Source organism: Sminthopsis crassicaudata, chromosome 2, assembly GCF_048593235.1.
Source record: "Sminthopsis crassicaudata isolate SCR6 chromosome 2, ASM4859323v1, whole genome shotgun sequence".
NCBI lineage: Eukaryota > Metazoa > Chordata > Mammalia > Dasyuromorphia > Dasyuridae > Sminthopsis > Sminthopsis crassicaudata.
Genome location: NC_133618.1, coordinates 111,427,092 through 111,448,519, shown reverse-complemented (window position 1 = coordinate 111,448,519; position 21,428 = coordinate 111,427,092).

Sequence of the window (21,428 nt, the reverse complement as noted above, 5' to 3'; positions counted from 1 at the left end):
TCATTATACATAGCCTTATGCCGGTAAAACTAAGACTTTAATAGAAATGAATTATTATCTACAATGTTAAATGGCTGTTTCATAGAATCAGGGAAAATGAAGCTATTTGTTTTATGGAGAATGAATAAAGATTCAGCATACATTCAGTTTGATAATCATTTAAAAGTCCCTGCTATGAACAAGGCACAGCACTGGGTATTGGAGGTACAAGAACAAAAGATATCAAATAGGTTAACGTGGGGAAAAGTTGATGAGGAGGAAGCTTGCAGCGCTAGATCTCAAATTGCACACATACACCTTCCAACAATTATCAAAACCATCTGGTTTTGAATTAAAACAAAGAAACAAATAATGACAACAACAATTAGACAGATCAAAAAATCCAGACGTAAAACCAAAGGCATAAAACTGATTGTTGTTAAATCATTTTTCAGTCATGTCCAACTCTGTGATACCAAATGGAGTTTTCTTGGCAAAGATACTGGAGCAGTTTGCTATTTCCTTCTCCAGCTCATTTTTACACATGGGAGAACTGAGGCAAACATGGTTAAAATGACTTGCCCGAGATCACACAACTAGTAAGAGTCAGAGGCTGAGGGGCAGCTAGGTGGTGCAGTGGATAGAACACCAGCCTTGAATTCAGGAGGATCAGAGTTCAAATGTGGTCTCAGACACCTAACATTTCCTAGTTGTGTGACCCTGAGCAAGTCACTTAACCCCAGCCTCAGAAAAAAAACAAACAAAAAAAGAGTCAGAGGCTGGATCTGAAGTCATGAAGATGAGTCTTCCTGATTCCAAGCCCAATACTCTATCCACTATGCCACACTGTTATCCTCTACAACTGATTAGCAATTGGCAAATCCAAAATGATAAAACATTGGGAAATATGCAAATGAAGTAATATAAAATGAAAATACTAAAACAATTAAATGTTCACTGATTAACATTAGAATGAAAATTGAGATGAGACATGTGATTTCATTGATGTAGGGAAATCCTAGATAAGGAAATTCCCTCTACAAATGTAGGTCAACACTTCCTCTGTAACTTATCCTCTTAGAGAGCTGTCCAGGTGGTACCTGGTTTGGTGATTTTCCCTGAGTTATGTAGACATTACTTGTGAAGGGACAGAGCTTAACATACCTTTCTGATTCCAAAACTAGCTCTTTATCCTTTATGCCATATTTTCTCTCATATTATATATGCTTTTAAAAAGCAACAAAACCTGATAAGCAGATGGAAAAGAGATGAGAATAGATACAGAAAACATAATTGCTGTTACTATATTGAATTTTATGTGTTACCTATACATACATACATTTTATAAAATAACTTAAGTGCTACTAAATATATATATATTTATTATGTATTTTCCATTTAGCAAACTATAAACAGTTTGTGTTACTAATTAATACTTATAAATGGGAATTAATAGTTAATCATATATAATACAATTGTATTAATCATTTATTCTGTTAGGCTGCTTAATTTTAGTGGGTACCATTTTTTAGCATACTTACTCAGATTAACAAATTCTTTAATAGATAGATGATATAGAGGAAGATATTGGATCTGAGGTCAGAGGACCTGCATTCAAAAACTGCCTCTGTGATTTGGGGCATCTTAATCTCTCTGGACCTTCACTTCCTCAGCTGTAAAATGACTAGAATCAGGGGTGCAATGGCAACTTGATCTTCAGAACATGACTCACTTTAAAAAAAAATAGATTTTTATTTTTCAAACTACTTGCAAAGATAGTTTTTCACCATTCACTCTTACAGAACTTGTATTCCAAATTTTTTTCTTTCCCCCTTTCCTCCCCTAGACAGCAAATAATCCACTATAGGTTAAACCTGTGCAATTCTTCTAAATACATTTCCACAACTCACTTTTAAAATTTAATCTGCTTATAAGCATTTTCTCCATCAATTCCTTAAGTCTGGACAAGCATGAAAACAATATGTCAAGTCCCAAATTTGAGATATTTGGTGATTTTTTGAGATGTAAATGCTCACACTGAAAATTCAACAATTGGCTCTCCCCAGCCACTATTAACTGGTTTAATCATTCCCCTGGATTAGACACCCTTTACAATCCCTTCAGACTCTAGCCTGGATCAACGATTTAAAATTAAGGTATAGTATGAGAGATAGGCAGAGTCTTTGTAATTATCTCTTTCTATTTTAATGTTTTCATTTTTCTTACATGTTTCTCTCTCTCTCTGATTCTGTCTCTCTGTCTCTGTCTATTTGTCTCTGTCTCTCTCTCTGTCTCTCTGTTTCTGTCTCTGTCTTTCTCTGTGTGTGTGTGTGTGTGTGTAAATTATAAAGAATCTTAGACTTGTAACATTGAGAGATCACTCATCAGTGCCCACAAAGGCTAAAATACAAAATTCTTCCATTTTCTGTACCCAATCATGCAGTATAGACTGAATTCACATATAAAGAACCTTGACTTTAGGGAATGGGGAAGCTCCTTTTCTCTCATTCATTGATTCATTGATTCATTGATTCTCTCATTCATTGATTCTGGGATATTCTGGGAATGATTTTTTTATTACAGAAGACTAAATTTCCTCAAAAAGGTAAAAGTAACAAAGATAGTCAATATACAACATGACCAGTTATGAGACAGGTCATTTATTCCTACCCACTTTGCAAAGTATTATCTACTATAAATATTCTCTCATTTGATCCTTACAACCCTACAAGGAGATTCAATCAGTAATTCATTTTACAGTTGAGGAAATTAAGGAAAACAGAAGTTAAACTATTTGCCCAGGATTAAATTAACCAAAAAAAAAAAAAAAAAAAAAATCAGAAGAAACAAGGAGGTAATTCCAGTGTATAAGAAGAAAAAGAAAAAAAAAAAAAAAACCTCAACTTTTTGCTGTCTTCACTACAAAATACTTTTGATACAGATTATGAAATTAGTGATGCTGTTGTATTTTCCAGTTTTCAAAGGTTGATAATAATTCTAGTACCATTGTAAGGCAAACCTTTGAGGTTCTTTTACCTTAACTGGCAAATTAAATTAAGACTCTTACTCTCCAAATTCAAGAGCCAGTGTAAATTGTTTTATTTGCAAGAAATCTTGAAACTCATCCCCCAGCATAAATATTAGTAGATGACCGCCCAGACCTTGCCAGTACCTTTCATCTCTCCAGGGCAAACTGTAAACCGTGATCTTAGTTCTAATCTGATTTTGAGTCATAGGAAGAAAATCTCACTTAATGCTTCTTAGTGAAGACTAATTCCACTTTTAGAACTATGGCAGGACCTGCTCCCAGTAGATACATGAAAGATTCTGACATCTCTAGAAACACAAACTTCTGGGATCCAATCCAATACCTCCAAATGACAAGAAACACTATCAGTTTTTATCTTTCACTCCACCAAATGACAGATCTTAATTGAAATTCCATTGTGACTTTAGGAGGAAAGAAAGAAATCACTAATGATCAATTTTTTTTTTTGAGAAAAAAAATACACAACATAAGTGATTTACAAGAAACCATATTATATCCAGAGGGAATTTTTCCTTGATAGAAAGGAGATGCATATCTCAAATCCCTAAGCAAGTCAAAGAAACTGAGATAGTTGCTTTAGAGTTACATTAATATCCAGAGAGATCGCATGAAGGTATGGAAGATATAAGATTTGGGTCTCAAGAGGAAGTACAAGGAAATGAACAACAATGATAATGATGATGATACTACAGGACAAGTAGAATCTGAAATATGTTTAAAAAGAAAAGAAGCCCATCAAGATTTATGTACACCAAAAATAAAGCTTCTCTTAAGTAGCATTTTAAGGACCAGAAACAATGAAAACAAAAAAGGAAAATGAAATTTCATGTCATTCCAATAAAAATGGAATCATATAATTAGAGAGGGCCCGAGAAGCCATTATTCTGGACTAATAATCCTTTCATTTCACAGATCAGAAAACTAAGGTCCAGAAAAGTTAAAGTGACTGCCTTTCCTGCCTCCTGATTCCCAAGGATGAACTAAAGTACTTTCATGTTTTCAGATATTTCACATCTGTCAGTTCATTTTATATTCAAAATAACTTTGTGACATAGATAGCACAATTATTAACTCCATCATTATGCAAGAGAAGGAAACTGAGACACAAAGAGCTAGAATTATTTGGAAAGAATTACACAAGTAATTAATGTATGAGGGGGAGGAACACAAATCTTCACCATTGTGTAAGATCCACCTTTTCATTCAACAGTAATTCAGATATCATTTGTGTCTACTATGTTCCAGGACTGTATAGGTATAAAGGAAGAAATGTAATTATTGCTGCTTTCAAAGAGTTTGTATATTAATGGTGAAAACAACAAGTGCACAGGAAAATACAAAATACAAGGTAATTTCTGGAAAGAGGGCATGCAGAAGTGAGGGATCAGCATAGACTTTCTCTAGCAGATGGCATTTTATCTGAATTTTGAAGGAAGCTAGGAATTTTCAGAGGCAGAAATGAAGGACAGCATTCCAGGAATGGCAGCTAGCTTGTGCAAAGGGACAGAGATGGAAGATGGAATTTTGTGTACAAGGCACAGAAATCAGACCAATTTGATTAGAAACTAGAATGCATGAAAGAAAACAATGATTGAAGCATGGAAGGGTAGACTGGAGCCAAACTATGAAGGATTTTAAAAAGCTGAATGTGGGCAATTTAATTTGATCCTAGAGTTAAAACAGAGCCACTAGAGCTTCTCGAACAAGAGTGACAAAATCAGGTCTGTGCTCAGGAGTAGCAATTTGTATTTGGGATAGATAGAAGAGAGAGAAGATTGGGAAACACATTAGAAGCTATTTATTACAATAGTTCAGTTGATGAAATCTTGAACTAGAATGGCAGCAATGTGAATGGAAAAAAGAAAACAGATGCAAAAATTTCCTGAAAGTCAAGTTGACAAGACTTGACAGCTGAATGGATGTAAAGGGTAAGAGAAACAAAAAAGTGAAGAATGGCTCTGAGGTTGAGAATCTGGGGAAAGGAAGAATAGAGAAATTAAGAAGAGAGAGGAATTAAGGACTGGAATGGGTATAGGAGAGATATAATTCTGTTTTAGAAACGTTGATTTTGAGGTGCCTACAGGACATACATTTGGAGATATCTGATAAATAGCCAGCAATGTAAGACTAGAGTCCAGAAGAGAGAATGGAACTAGATATGTAGACCTAAGAATAAATTGTATTGAGATGATAGTTGAGTCCATGAAAACGAATGAAATATCAAGAAATATCAATAAGAAAAGTAAAGATGAATTAACAGAAATATACCTATAAATAGCAGGTAAGACACAGATGATGATCTAGTGTAAAAAAAAAAAAAAAAGATGAAGAAGCAATACCCAAATAAGTATGAAGACAACCAAAAGAAAACAGTATTATAAAAAGGCCAGGAAAGAGAGAGAATCAAAGAAAAGAAGTGGTCAACAATATGAAAGGGTTAGAACTGAGATAAGGTTATCAGATTAGTCAGTTAAGAGATTTTTGGTAAACTTGAAGAGACAGGTCTCAGTTGTGCTAAGGTATATATCAAAGGGTTAAGAAATTGATGTGAACTGAGAAATTATTAACAATGAATAGAGACAGCTTTTTCTCAGAATTTGACTAATAAAGGGAGAAGAGGTGTTCACTGTAATTTAACAGGATGTTAGGATCAAAGAGAATTTTTTTTTTTAGGGATGTTAAGATTTGGGTATGGTAGCAGGAAAGTAGCTAGAGGATAAAGAAAAATTGACAATTAGAGAAAGGAAATAAGTGAAGAGGTAATCTCCAAAAACCTATACCAGGTATAGAATGGGAGATGCCCTAAATATCTGGAAAAGAGAATTATTTAAAACAAATATTTCCCTATATTTTTGATCCATAGATCCATGTGTGGGAGGTAGCACCATACAGCTCATCCCTTTCCCCTAAATACTCAGAGATCTCAGGAGAGGCTTTACCAAGGCTATTCAAAGTAACTGACATAGCCTGGTCAGGATTTCCAGAGGGAAATGAGAATCAGAGAAGCAATTGGAATAGGAGAAGGGACATAGTTCCAAAACTGGAAGCAAGAATAAAATTCCAAAGCCTTTGTCTTTGCTGGGGGCCCAGTCAGGATAGTATTATAGGTCATTAAGATTATATGAGTCCCTGAGAGGAGGCCCTCAAAAACGGACCTCTCCATAGATGAGTCTATTCTGTATTTATTTGTTTTTTAAATTGGACCAATGATTGACCTGGTGTCAGGGGCTGTTGATAAGAAAAGTCAATGAATCAGAACACCATCTGTTCCACAGCTTAAAATCTTAAAAATTTGCTTGGGGACACTGAGAAATTAAGCGACTTGCCTAGAACCACACAGTGTTTAAGAGGTAGTACTTGAAGTCCAATCTTCCTAACACTGAATACAACTTTCTACCTGTGATTTCATTCTATTTTTCTGCATTCTTTATTGTGTAAAATAAACCCAGTCTATGTCTTGAAGCCTTGTTATGGTAAGTGCTTATAAGATGGCATTATAGAGAGACCTGATGGAGAAATGCAATATACTAAAGTCTCCTAGTTCTACACGATAGATGCAAATGAGCCAGGGAAGTTTGGAGGACCCCAGAATATGCTCTGATCCTTTTTATCAGGGGAAAACCTTTGATAAAGTAATCAAATTATATAGTAGAAATGGTTCTTTAAAAAGAGCACTGGGATATTTCCATTAGACCAATATAGCTTTCATTTTCATTTTTTTTTCAGTTATTTTGATGAAAATATACAGCTCTAATAGATATAATACTTTGAAATTATATATCCATTTTCTTCCAAAGTATTCAAGGAATTTTATGTAGATTTGATTAATATTCATATTATTCCCCTTGATTGGGGGTTGGAAATGTTAAAGGATTGAAAATCCCTTATATTAAGTTTCTTAACTGCCCAAAATTTTAATGGGGTATATTCAGAGAAAGAAAAATAAATAGAAAGATTTTCACAACATATAAATGCAAGTTTATTTCAACAGTCCAAGCTCAACATCTGTACTGAAAGATTCAGCTTTGAATTTAAAAAATATCAAGATGGTCTCAGCATGAGAAATGTCTGACAATTTTCCACTACAAATAGTTGCTTTCTCTTTTAATGTGATATAGGTTTTTTTTCCAGTAGTTTTTTTAATGCTTATGCTTCATGCTACCAAAAGATATTTCATAGTAACTGCTATCCTTGATGACAGGCACAAATAAGAAAAACAAGTTGTAATATTATAATATTTATATTTAATGATGGTTAAAATCTTTTTCAAAATTCTTATATGTTCCTTGTTTTGAGCCTTCCATTTCTCAACTGAAGTTTAAAAATCTATACCAGTGCTCTTATCCTACAGGTGGTTAATGATTTTATGTAAAAGTAATCAGGATTCGGATCAATTTAAAGATGCTAAAGTATGGTATTTTCTGGCAAAAATTATATTTTTCAAACAAGAAATTTGAAAACATGATATGAAAAAGGATATTCCTTTTGAAAACTCACATTAAAGATTTATTTTCTTTATTGGAAATGAAGGCTATCCTAGAAAAATCCAGGAAATATCTTTATATCTAAAATAACTCATAATGACAGTGTGATTTCTATACTTAACAGCCAGTGGATTAACAATAATAAAGGACTGGAGGACATAGGGAAAATATATGCAATTCAAATGAATCTATAATTTCTTTAATTTCAGAGTTTTCTCAAATGATGCAAATTGTAACCCTTCTATGTTGGTTCATCTTGCATAATCCTTGTCCATTTTTTTCTTGTAAATTCAATAGGAGAGGTTCAATCGATATGCATGAGACCTTCCTCATTTTCTTTTAATAGCACAAAGGTTAATAGTGAAATATTCTGACTGTCCACTTTCTATGCTTTGTCCTAATAATAGGAGCAGCCCATCTTTTTTTTCCCCTTATCATGTATTTCCTTAATGACATCTTTTATTATTTATCTTCAAAATTCTTCTTTGGTTATTTATAGTAGCCTACTCATTTCTACTATGTGTTTCTCTTTTGCCAGCTATGCAATATTTACTTTTAATTTTTCAGAAACCATTATATTATATCTCATACCCATGCAGCAATGCTCTGATATCTTCAAATGGCAAAAAATTTGCTATAGTAATTTTTATAAATTCTTTTCATTATCCATCCATCCATTCTAGAGAGCGATTTGGAACTATGCTCAAAAAATTATCAAACTGTGCATACCCTTTGATCCAGAGGTGTTACTACTGGGCTTATATCCCAAAGATATCTTAAAGAAGGGAAAGGCACCTGTATGTGCAAGAATGTTTGTGGCAACCCTCTTTGTAGTGGCCAGAAACTGGAAACTGAGTGGATGCCCATCAATTGGAGATTGGCTGAATAAATTGTGGTATATGAATATTATGGAATATTATTGTTCTGTAAGAAAGGATGATTTCAGAAAGGTTTGGAGAGACTTACATGAACTGATGCTGAGTGAAATGAGCAGGACCAGCAGATCATTATATACTTCAACAACAATATTGTATGATGATCAATTCTTTTGGACATGGCCCTCTTCAACAATGAGATGAACCAAATCAGTTCCAACAATGAATTGAACCAGATATACCCAGCAAAAGAACTCTGGGAAATGACTATGAAATATACTACATAGAATTCCCAATCCTTCTATTTTTGTCCACTTACATTTTTTATTTCCTTCACAGGGTAATTGTATACTATTTCAAAGTCCAATTCTTTTTGCACAGCAAAATAACTGTATGGACATGTATACATATTTTGTATTTAATTTATACTTTAACATATTTAACATGTATTGATCAACCTGCCATCTGGGGGAGGGGGCAGGGAGAAGGAGGGGAAAATTGGAAAAAAAGGTTTTGCAGTTGTCGATGCTGAAATATTATACATGCATATATCTTGTAAATAAAAAATTACAACAAATTTTTTTTTGTTGTTGTTGTCCTCCTGTTTTCACCCTTAATTACCCTTGGAATGATTTTACTTAGCAAAAGCCAAGTTTTCTTTAAACTACTTTTACCAACCATTGCTTCTACATTTTAAAATGTGATAATATTCATGATCATCCAGCATTCTTCTTTGCATGGCTTGAGAATTTAATTTAATTTAAATTCTAAATTGATATTGCCTTTGGTATTTATCTCTCTCCACTTGGAAAGGCAAATATTTGCTAACTAAGATGTTTTCTGGGCTCTTTTAATAATATTGTGGTAGTAGCGATACACTGGTTTAACTTCTATATATAATTATTATGTGTTGATGTCATTTCTGTCATCCAAGTTTTCATTACTAATTATTTGTTTTTGTTTTTGTTTAATTTTTTATTATAGCTTTTTTGTCCTTTGTTTCTTTTTTAATTATTATAGCTTTTTATTGACAAAACATATTTATGGGTTGACCCTTACAAACACTTCTGTTTCAACTTTTCCCTTCCTTCCCTCCACCCCCTCCCCTAGATGACAGGCAGTTCCATATATGTTAAACATGTTAAAGTATATGTTAAATACAATATATGTGTATACAGCCATACGATTCTCTTGTTGCACAAGAAAAATCAGATTTAGAAAGGTAAAAATAACCTGGGAAAAAACCAAAAATACAAGCAAACAACAAAAGAAAGAGTGCAAATGCTATGTTGTGGTCCACACTCATTTCCCAGTGTTCTTTCGCTGGTTGTAGCAGGATCTGTTCATCACTGATCATTAGGAACTGAATTGGATCCTCTCATTGCCAAAGATAGTCACCTTCCATCAGAATTGATCCTCATATTATTTGTTTTATTTGTTTTAATTATTTGTTTTATTACAGTTCAGGATTGAGTTGTTTCAATCTATTTATGATATTGGTTTTTTTCATTATTATTTTTCTTTTTCTTCTGATTTTGGTCCTTTACAAAATCCTAATCTAATATCTCATTGTGTTCTACAGTTGAAGCTCAATTCTTGTATTCTTTGCCAATAGATTTCCAACTGTGGCATATTCTATCAAATTGGAAAAGCTTTGAGTATATGCCCTAACAGTAAAACCATCTGCTTTCAGGAGACCAATGTAATTAATTATGGATAGGGTCATCACCAGTAGGCTGGCTACTTATGATGAATTTTTTTGGCAATGGCAACCTATAAAATAAAGAAAAAATACAAAACCACTCTAAAAAACACCTCAGAGGACCAATAACTAATAATTAATTGAAAAGTAGTCAGTAGATAAGAAAACTTATATAATATCAGCTAAAAATCAATATTATATAAGTATATAACTTGTGTAGAATATACTAGAAGAATATCAAATGCTTGAATTGGACTTAGATGAATGAAAACAATTGGATTGATTTTTGTGGTTATAATAATAATAATAATGGCATTTTCAAGGGTTTTATAAAATGTTAACCTTTACATGAATACAAATTATTATTATTATCATTAGACCCTTTAAAAGAAGACTCTTTAAAAGTTTTATTATTGATAAGATAAGAAGAATGATAGAAGGTAATATAGTCTTATTTCTATAACACTAGACCTTGAGATCTAATTTGTGTTTCTACTGGCAGGGGGAAAATTATGAAATTAGCTTTAGAACTCTGTTCTTCTTTGATATTCCTAACTGGATATATATTGCTAACTTCCTCACACTCACTATGTGCCTCTCCATTGTCTCCACTGTTTGATATTCATTTTCTATTATTTGAAGATTATCCACGTCTTACAACCATATAATAACACTTGCAGAATACTGTTATTAGATAGAACTTTGTTTCCAGAAGAAGGTCGAGGGTCATTAAAAGACCTTTCAATTTACTGAGAGCAAATCAGACTGCTCTCCTCTGTTTTTTTAGTTCTGTCCATACAAGTTGGCTAAAGTATCCATCTAACTGTATACTACAAGTTAGGCAATAGCATTCTCATCTATTTGGTTGATCTTCCTTGTATGAATGACAAAGCCATGTTCTATTAAATAGTGATGAATTTCTCCCAGGAGGCTCTACAGTGTACTTGCTGCTACCAGCACAATGTGGTAAAGGATGCTAAGAGACTCTTTTCTAGGGCTTGATATAAACAGTACAATGTTATTTGAAAACAGGAGCATTTGCAGTAGGAATTCATCCTCCACATGAAATCCTTCTTCAAATTGGACTCTACCAATTTGGAACTATGTCCAAAGGGCTATAAAACTGTGCACACCCTCTGATCCAGCAATATCTCTACTGGGCCTGTCTCCCAAAGAGATTATAAAAAAAGGGAAAGGACCCACATGGGCAAAAATGTTTGTGGCAGCCCTTTCTGTGGTGGCAAAAAAATTAGAAAATGAGTGGATGCCCATCAGTTGGAGAATGGCTGAATAAATTATGGTATATGTGTGTTATGGAATATTATTGTTCTGTAAGAAATGATCAGGAGGGTTATTTCAGAGAGGCCTGGAGAGACTGACATGAACTGATGCTGAGTGAAATGAGCAGGACCAGGAGATCATTGTACACAGGAACAAGATTATATGATGATCAATTCTGATGGACATGATTCTTTTCAACAATGTGGTGATTCAAGCCAATTCTAATAGACTTGTAATGGAGAGAGCCATCTACATCCAGAAAGAGGACTATGGGGACTGAATGTGGAGCACAACATATACATTTTTTTTTTTTACCTTTTTTGTTGTTTTTTTGCATGCTTTTTTTTTTCCCCTTTTTGATCTGATTTTTCTTGTGCAGCATGATAAATGTGGAAATATGTAAAGAAGAATTGTACATGTTTAACATATATTAAATTCCTTGCTGTCTTGGAATACAAGATTTTCCAAGGATAAATGTTGAAAATTATCTTTGCGTGTGTTTTGAAAATAAAAAGCTATTATTTTAAACAACAACAACAACAACAAAATCAAATTGGACTCTACGTTGACTCCTTTGTTACAGTGGCTAATACCCTTGGCAAGCAGACATCTTGATTTTATGCCTTGATGTTTATGCACAGAAGCCACTGCACAGAGTTATTTGTTATTTATGGCACTGCATCTTTCAAAGGATTTTGTATGATTTTGATGTATGTGTAGTACATTCTCTAAAGCAACTATATCAACTCACATTCCCATTGATGAGTGGGTTTTTCAAGCATACCTACCAAACTCTTGGGTTCTAAAGATATTCTTGGTGGGCTAGAGTTTGTTTTTCTAGTGATTTGGTCCATAAGCCCCAACTTAGGTGCTTTCTGATTATCAGTTGACATTATTTAATCATTCCCAAATAGCTTTTCAAAAGGTGTATTTATTATACTAGTGAAGTTAATACAGCACATTATTCCAAAACAAATACCTACGGAGTATAGGGGAAATGGGTCAAGTTTAGAGAACAGAAGTCACAAAGGTGTAAGTCATCGTTCCAGCAAATCCTTTTTATTGGGAATCCTCAAAATATCCCCCTTAGATACAGAATAGTGTTTCTATTGGATAGAGGGAGCCCAAAGTGCTCCAGGCCCTTTAACATTCAGAAGTTCCTGTTTTGGCTGGTGCAGGAATGATAGCAAATAGATGCCCCTAATGCCAATGAATGGCAAAGTGCTGTCTTCTCCTGTAAATGATTTCTCCTCAGGAATTTGTCTGGAGTGACTCACAACTCACTCAAATCAACTTGGTTTTTGAACTAGCTCCTGGTTTATATAAGATCCCCATCATAAGACCAAGTACCCCAGCCAATCAGAGTAGAGTTCAGTGTCCTTCCAGTTTATGAAGGACTTTTTTTGTGCTTAGTTCAAAGCCTATGATCTATTGACTCAAAAGAGAGATGTTTGCATCTGGTTATTTGCTATTTATGACACTTTCTTTCAAAGGTTTTAATTGATTTTTATTAGGGTTCAGCATCTTAATACAGTAAATGGAGTGAATTGATTGATTTGTTCAATTAATCCCTCCTTTACATATCAATGGGAGACAATAATGAAGCAGTATCAATATTAAACATATATGCCCCAAGTGGTGCAGCATCTAAATTCTTAAAAGAGAAATTAAGAGTGCTGCAAGAAGAAATAGACAGCAAAACTATAATAGTGGGAGATCTCAACTTTGCACTCTCAGAATTAGATAAATCAAACCACAAAATAAATAAGAAAGAAGTCAAAGAGGTAAATAGAATACTAAAAAAGTTTGATATGATAGATCTTTGGCAAAAGCTAAATGGAGACAGAAAGGAGTATACTTTCTTCTCAGCAGTTCATGGAACCTATACAAAAATTGATCATATACTAGGGCATAAAAACCTCAAAATCAAATGTCGTAAGGCAGAAATAGTAAGTGCATCTTTTTCAGACCACAGTGCAATCAAAATTACATTTAATAAAAAGCCAGGGGAAAATAGACCAAAAAATAATTGGAAACTAAATAATCTTATACTAAAGAATGATTGGGTAAAACAGCAAATCATAGACATAATTAATAACTTCACCCAAGAAAATGACAATAATGAGACATCATACCAAAATGTGTGGAATACAGCCAAAGCAGTAATAAGGGGAAGTTTTATATCTCTAGAGGCCTACTTGCATAAAATAGAGAAAGAGAGGGCCAACGAATCGGGCTTACAACTAAAATTACTAGAAAAGGAACAAATTAAAAACCCCCAGACAAACACAAAACTTGAAATTCAAAAAATAAAAGGTGAGATTAATAAAATTGAAAGTAAAAAAAACTATTAAATTAATTAATAAAACTAAGAGTTGGTTCTATTAAAAAAACCAACAAAATAGGCAAACCCTTAGTAAACCTGATTAAAAAAAGGAAAGAGAAAAAGCAAATTGTTAGTCTTGTAAATGAAAATGGAGAACTCACCACTAATGAAGAGGAAATTAGAACAATAGTTAGGAGCTACTTTGCTCAACTTTATGCCAATCAATTCGATAACTTAAATGAAATGGAAGAATACCTTCAAAAATATAGCTTTCCCAGATTAACAGAGGAAGAAGTAAGTAGTCTAAATAGTCCCATCTCAGAAAAAGAAATAGAACAAGCTATTAACCAACTTCCTAAGAAAAAATCCCCAGGACCAGATGGATTTACATGTGAATTCTACCAAACATTTAAAGAACAACTAACTCCAATGCTATATAAACTATTTGAAAAAATAGGGATTGAAGGAGTCCTACCAAATTCCTTTTATGACACAGACATGGTACTGATACCTAAACCAGGTAGATTGAAAACTGAGAAAGAAAACTATAGACCAATTTCCTTAATGAACATTGATGCTAAAATCTTAAATAAGATATTAGCAAAAAGACTTCAGAAAATCATGCCCAGGATAATACACTATGACCAAGTGGGATTTATACCAGGAATGCAGGGCTGGTTTAATATTAGGAAAAGTATTAGTATAATTGACCATATTAATAATCAAATTAATAAAAACCATATGATCATCTCAATAGATGCAGAAAAAGCATTTGATAAAATCCAACATCCATTCCTACTAAAAACACTTGAGAGTGTAGGAATAAATGGACTATTCCTTAAAATAATAACGAACATATATTTAAAACCTTCAGTAAACATCATATGTAATGACAATAAACTGGAACCTTTTCCTGTAAGATCAGGAGTGAAACAAGGTTGCCCACTATCACCATTACTATTCAATATAGTACTAGAAACTCTAGCCTCGGCAATAAGAGCCGAAAAAGAGATTCAAGGAATTAGAGTAGGAAATGAAGAAATCAAATTATCACTCTTTGCAGATGACATGATGGTATACTTAGAGAACCCCAAAGACTCTGCTAAAAAGCTATTAGAAATAATTCAGAATTTTAGCAAAGTTGCAGGATACAAAATAAATCCACATAAATCCTCAGCATTTTTATACATTACCAATACAATCCAACAGCAAGAGATACAAAGAGAAATTCCATTCAAAATAACAGTCGATAGTATAAAATATTTGGGAATATATCTACCAAAGGAGATTCAGGGATTATATGAGCAAAATTACAAAACACTTGCCACAAAAATAAAGTCAGATTTAAATAATTGGAAAGACATTCAGTGCTCTTGGATAGGCCGATCGAATATAATTAAGATGACAATACTCCCTAAACTAATCTATTTATTTAGTGCTATACCAATCAGACTTCCAAGAAACTATTTTAATAACCTAGAAAAAATAACAACAGAATTCAAAAGGTCGAGAATTTCAAGGGAAGTAATGAAAAAAAAAAAAAAATGAAGGTGGTCTAGCTGTACCTGATCTAGAACTATATTATAAAGCAGCAGTCACCAAAACCATTTGGTATTGGCTAAGAAATAGACTAGTTGATCAGTGGCATAGGTTAGGTTCACAGGGCAAGATAGTGAATAAAAATAGCAATCTAGTGTTTGATAAACCCAAAGATCCCAAATCTTGGGATAAGAATTCATTATTTGACAAAAACTGCTGGGAAAACTGGAAATTAGTATGGCAGAAACTAGGCATGGACCCACATTTAACACCACATACTAAGATAAGATCAAAATGGGTCCAAGATTTAGGCATAAAGAACGAAATCATAAATAAATTGGAGGAACATTGGGGTGGTTTACCTCTCAGACTTATGGAGGAGGAAGGAGTTTGTGTCCAAGGGAGAACTAGAGACCATTATTGATCACAAAATAGAAAATTTTGATTACGCCAAATTAAAAAGTTTCTGCACAAACAAAACTAATGCAAACAAGATTAGAAGGGAAGTAACAAATTGGGAAAACATTTTTACACTTAAAGGTTCTGATAAACGCCTCATCTCCAAAATATACAGAGAATTGACTTTAATTTATAAGAAATCAAGCCATTCTCCAATTGATAAATGGTCAAAGGATATGAACAAACAATTTTCAGATGATGAAATTAAAACTATTTCCACTCATATGAAAGAGTGTTCCAAATCACTATTGATCAGAGAAATGCAAATTAAGACAACTCTGAGATATCATTACACACCTGTCAGATTGGCTAAGATGACAGGAACAAATAATGATGAATGTTGGAGGGGCTGTGGGAAAACTGGGATACTGGTGCATTGTTGATGGAGTTGTGAAAGAATCCAATCATTCTGGAGAGCAATCTGAAATTATTCCCAAAAAGTTATCAAATGTGCATACCCTTTGACCCAGCCATGCTACTACTGGGCTTATATCCCAAGGAAATACTAAAGAAGGGAAAGGGACCTGTATGTGCCAAAATGTTTGTGGCAGCCCTTTTTATAGTGGCTAGAAACTGGAAAATGAATGGATGTCCATCAATTGGAGAATGGTTGGGTAAATTATGGTATATGAAGGTTATGGAATATTATTGTTCTGTAAGAAATGACCAACTGGAGGAATACAGAGAGGCTTGGAGAGACTTATATCAACTGATGCTGAGTGAAACGAGTAGAACTAGGGGATCATTATACACTTCAACAATGATACTGTATGAGGATATATTCTGATGGAAGTGGTTATCTTCAACATAGAGAAGAGCTAATCCAATTCCAATTGATCAATGATAGACAATCAGCTACATCACTCAAAAACAGAAGGGATCAACACATAACAGGTCATTTTGCACTTTTCTTCATGTCATGGATTAACATGGTAAGAAAATTCATCACCAAGTTGCCAGATTACTGGAAGTGAGCCTATTTGTACTTAACTAAATTGGTCTATGGAAAGTAAACCAACTTTTATTACCAGATCATACTTGAAGATTTTAAGTATGGTAAAGATTTCCAGAGTTTGAGTTTTACTGAAATAGCATTAGATAATCCAGCCTCATCTCCACTGCAGAGTAGGACTTTGTGGAGGAAGATTGGTTACATCAGAATTTAAAATTCTTTCTGTCTAATGTATAAAATAGATAATACAGCAATAGATAACTAAAGAGCTGATTATACTAATAATATTATATTAATAAGTATACTGTTATATTATGCTAAAGTATACTATTATTAACTAATTTTGATAAAATATTAATTACTAATAAATATTAATACAAAATTTTGAATTTAGTCTATCCTCCACCAAAGTATATCATAATTACTTATATAATACCTTAAATTTGTTTATTAGCAATTTCGGGTAGATTATTATCTCTCTCTCCCCATTAGGAATGCTGTTTGTCCTTCATTCTGAAAGAGGACCATGAAATCAGGAGGGTGATGCCATGACATTCAGGTAAATTGGATTTAAGTGAGGGAGGGCTAGACAAGGTCACCTGCTTCACTTTTCTCTCCAGAGCCATTTGGGTCCAGTGGCCAGATACAGATCAGAATGACTGGAGATGACCCTGGATGCAGTAGGAGACCTAGGCCTTTTAGGGCTAAGGTCTTCAACAGGTCTCAGTTTGACTGTGGCTGCACCCATTCAATGATTAAAGCCAGGTAACAATTGAGGTAAAAAATCTCCTCTTTTATCTAGTCCAAAAAAAATCTGAATAAACAAATGAATGAATCTGGGAGGGGAAGACCTTCAAGGTTTCTGGCCAAAGCAGACATGACTTATTTAAATTCAATCTGAATCAATCAGGACCCAAACAATGATCAAAAGGGGCTTGGCCTAGGACCTAGTAGTGACCAATTACAGAGTGTTTTTGGTTTAAGACCTCATCCTCAAGAAAGAAATCTAACCAGTAAACCCCAAGATATCTTGTGAGGGTTCAGAAATGCAAAAGAGAAAAAAATGCTTTTAAAAGGTAAGGATATGATACCCTATGTGGACAGGGGGTAGAACGGAAGAAGGGAGGAAGAAGAGGAGAGAGAAAGGAAAGAATCTTGCATCTGATCAATTCCAAGCCAGTTTTACTCATAGAAGTTATTGTTAGTCCTTTGTTCTCAAAGAGGACCATGACCTCAGAAAAGTGATGCCATAATCTTCTTAAGAGTAAGCTCTATAATGCCAACTTTTCCTCTGTACCTTTTGTACCTGTCTCCAACTAGAAATTTAAATAAATACTTATTGAAAACAACCATCATCAACTCAACCCACTGTGACTGTGGTGATAAATCTGGTTTTAGTACATTATAACAGTATGAGCTCTTTTGACCATTAACGTTATTTTTACTCTATTGTTAGTATAAAAATTTAACTGAAAAACATTCACAGCTATCCTTTTAAAAACAAAAGCCCTTGATAAATGTAGAGACCAAGCAATAGAAAAACCTCATTTCAAGCCAAATGTTTGACATTTGAATACTATGAAATTAAACTAGAAATAGAATTTTGATCAAAATAAAATAAAAAGAATCTTTTTTAAAGGTTGAAAATGGAACCCTTTGAAAGAACTAGATCAATTAGAATAACAAATGAAGTTTAAATGAAACTCCATTTCTTGCTGCAAGAGAAAGAGAGAGACAGTATTACATCAATACATAAAAATCAAATTCAGAAAACACATCTGGAGAGGGAAGCTTTTCCATATCAAGCTAGGAACTTCAAAGCCTAGTTTTGTGGGTGTGGGCCAACATATATCCTCTGTTCACTTGTGGAAGAACTTAAGTTACAGTGGCCTCCAATAACAGAATGGACAAATCATTTGGGATGTCAGAACAAAAAAGAATCTGATGGAGAAAGGAAAATAAAAGCTCTGTCCAGGTTCATGCAACTAACATTGAAATGATTCCTCTTTCCTACCTCTGAGTAATGTAGTCTGACTACTCTTTCTATAGATTTAGCAAGTAGAGGATAATAATTTGAATAGAATGTAAACTCCTCGAGGTCAGGGATTGTAACATTTTTATCTTTGTACCATCTAGTACAACGTCTGACCTATGGTTGTTGTTATCCAGTTTTTCAGTTATGTTTAGCTTTTCCTGACCCCAAGGACTATTATCCATGGAGTTTTCTTGGCAAAGATACCAAAGTGATTTGTCATTTCCTTCACCAAAGTCCCTGAGGAACTGAGGCAAATGAGGTCTAATTGATTTACTCAGAGTCACACAGCCAGTAAGTGTCCAAGGCCATATTTGAACTCAGGCTCACTCCAGATCCAGCACTACCTAGTTTCTCCTTGGCTTATGGTCAGTGCTTAAGGAATAAAAGCATAAACTGAAGATACGACAAGATCAAAGGAAGAAATTTTTAAAAGATATTTAATCATATGTATAAGAGGGAAAGATAAAAGAAAGAGCAGAAGAGTGAAAGATATGAGGAAAAGAGGGGAAGAAATAAATTGGAGAGGGATGAAATGAATTTTGTAACAAACTTTGATATAAGTAATAATATAGCCAATATTTATATAGTATTTTAAGATTTGCAAAGCACTTTACAAATAATATCTCACATGTTCCTCATTTCAACCTGTGAGATAGATGCTACTTCAATCTCCATTTTACAGAAGAAAAAACTAAAAGGAACATTGTCTTCTTCAGGGTCACACAGATAGAAAATGTCTGAGGAAAGATCTGTCCAGCACACCCCATGGATCCAGAACATGTGGTGAGGTTAGACTAAGTGCTGAGGAAGGTCATTTTATCATCTGAAACTGGAAATACGAGAGGGTGGGGGGAAGCAAAGAGGGTTTGAAGAGACTTCAGGTGAGATTGAGTCCAACTCCTTCATTTTATAGATTCATATTGCTAGGTACAATAATGCTTTCCAATAAATAACCACCCAGCTTTACTATTCCTTAAACTCTTAAAACAATTGAACAAAACTACTTCCGAGACCAATAACTTCTACATGACTACATGACTTCTAATACTTGACACTTTCCACTTTAGTTGTTTACTGATTACTAATAGAAAGGATGTGTCATTTAACTTTAATAGCTTGTTCTATTGCAATTGATCTGAGTTTTGTTGACTTTCAGTGCCATCTTTATTGACTTTATTTTATTAATTGTGTGCATTGTTTTGTTGACTCTGCTTTCTTTGTGCCTCATTACTTCATACAAAAAAATTTTTTTTAACATATCAAATGAGAGATGGCAGATAAGGGACTTTATGAATGATGGCCTCAATGATTTCAGTAAAATAGGTGATGAAATCATCTGCTAAGGGAAAGTGGATAAAGGGCTAAATTCTTCAGAAGAGGAAAAGTTTGTTTAAAGCCTTTATAGAAAGTATAATAGGATGTCAGTCTCTGTGTAATGGGGCCCATTTGAGGTTCTATAACATGAATGTGTAGTAGACTAAGTCAGTAAGGTTCATTACTTCTATTAGGTATTCTCTTGCATTTTTAGAATAAGAGTAGAGAAAGCCAATGATTAAGAATCATTAAGACTGAAATAATGAAAGGTTGTTAGGATGAGGAATTTGAAGATAGTACTTTGTTGAATGACTAACTAGATGATCCAGAATATAAATAGAAGGAGAAATGAGTATTTCAGTAGTAGAGAATGATTTTTTCTCCCTGAATTTTGTCCCCAAATCCATAAAAATATCTTTACTTTTTTTCAGAACTATAAAGGATCTTGATCTTATCTTTGTAAGGGGCTTATATTGAATAAATGATTATTCTTCAATATTCAGGCTCTAGCACAGAAAAGGGGCCTACACAGGAAGTCTTAAACTAAAAGGCATGATGACCTCTTTATTAGATCTCTTCAGAACTGCAGATGTCTCTTGAACAAGAAAGAAAATAACTTGATAAGATGGCTAATGATAGGCTACCTCCTCAGAATGCTGGTAAATACAATGAATAACTATAACTTCACTATCATTTTATTGATGTGTTTAATGAATTCATATGTGAGTTTAATTTTTTCTCCATTTAATTCTTTTATGATGATTTAAAATTTTTCTTCTCCTTTAAATCAGCACATAGTCTTTGTGATTTGTTTTGTTCAAGGTTTCTTAGCCTTTATTTTTATTGTCATTCTCTTTGAATTGGGTTTGTTGTTTTTTGTTTTTTTTTTACTTTTTTCTTTTCTAGTACAAATTATAATCCAATATATAATTCTTCCTGTCCTGATCCCAGGCTCAATCATTAACTGTCTTAGTTTGATTTTTTTTTCTTTCTTCCTTTCTTTCCTTCTTTTTTCTTTTTCCCTCCCTCCCTCCCTCCCTCCCTCCTTCCTTCTCTTCCTTCCTTCCTTCTCTTCCTTCCTTCCTTCCTTCCTTCTCTTCCTTCCTTCCTTCCTTCCTTCTCTTCTTTCCTTCCTTCCTTCCTTCTCTTCTTTCCTTCCTTCTTTCCTTCCTTCCTTCCTTCCTTCCTTCCTTCCTTCCTTCCTTCCTTCCTTCCTTCCTTCCTTCCTTCCTTCCCTCCTTCCTTCCTTCCTTCCTTCCTTCCTTCCTTCCTTCCTTCCTTCCTTCCTTCCTTCCTTCCTTCCTTCCTTCCTTCCTTCCTTCCTTTCATTCTATACAGAGAAATCCCCCTGACAGAGAACACCCCTGTCACCTTTCTTGAGACAAATAACACAATATTCCACAAAGTTTCCCCTCCATTTTAGGGACTGACTT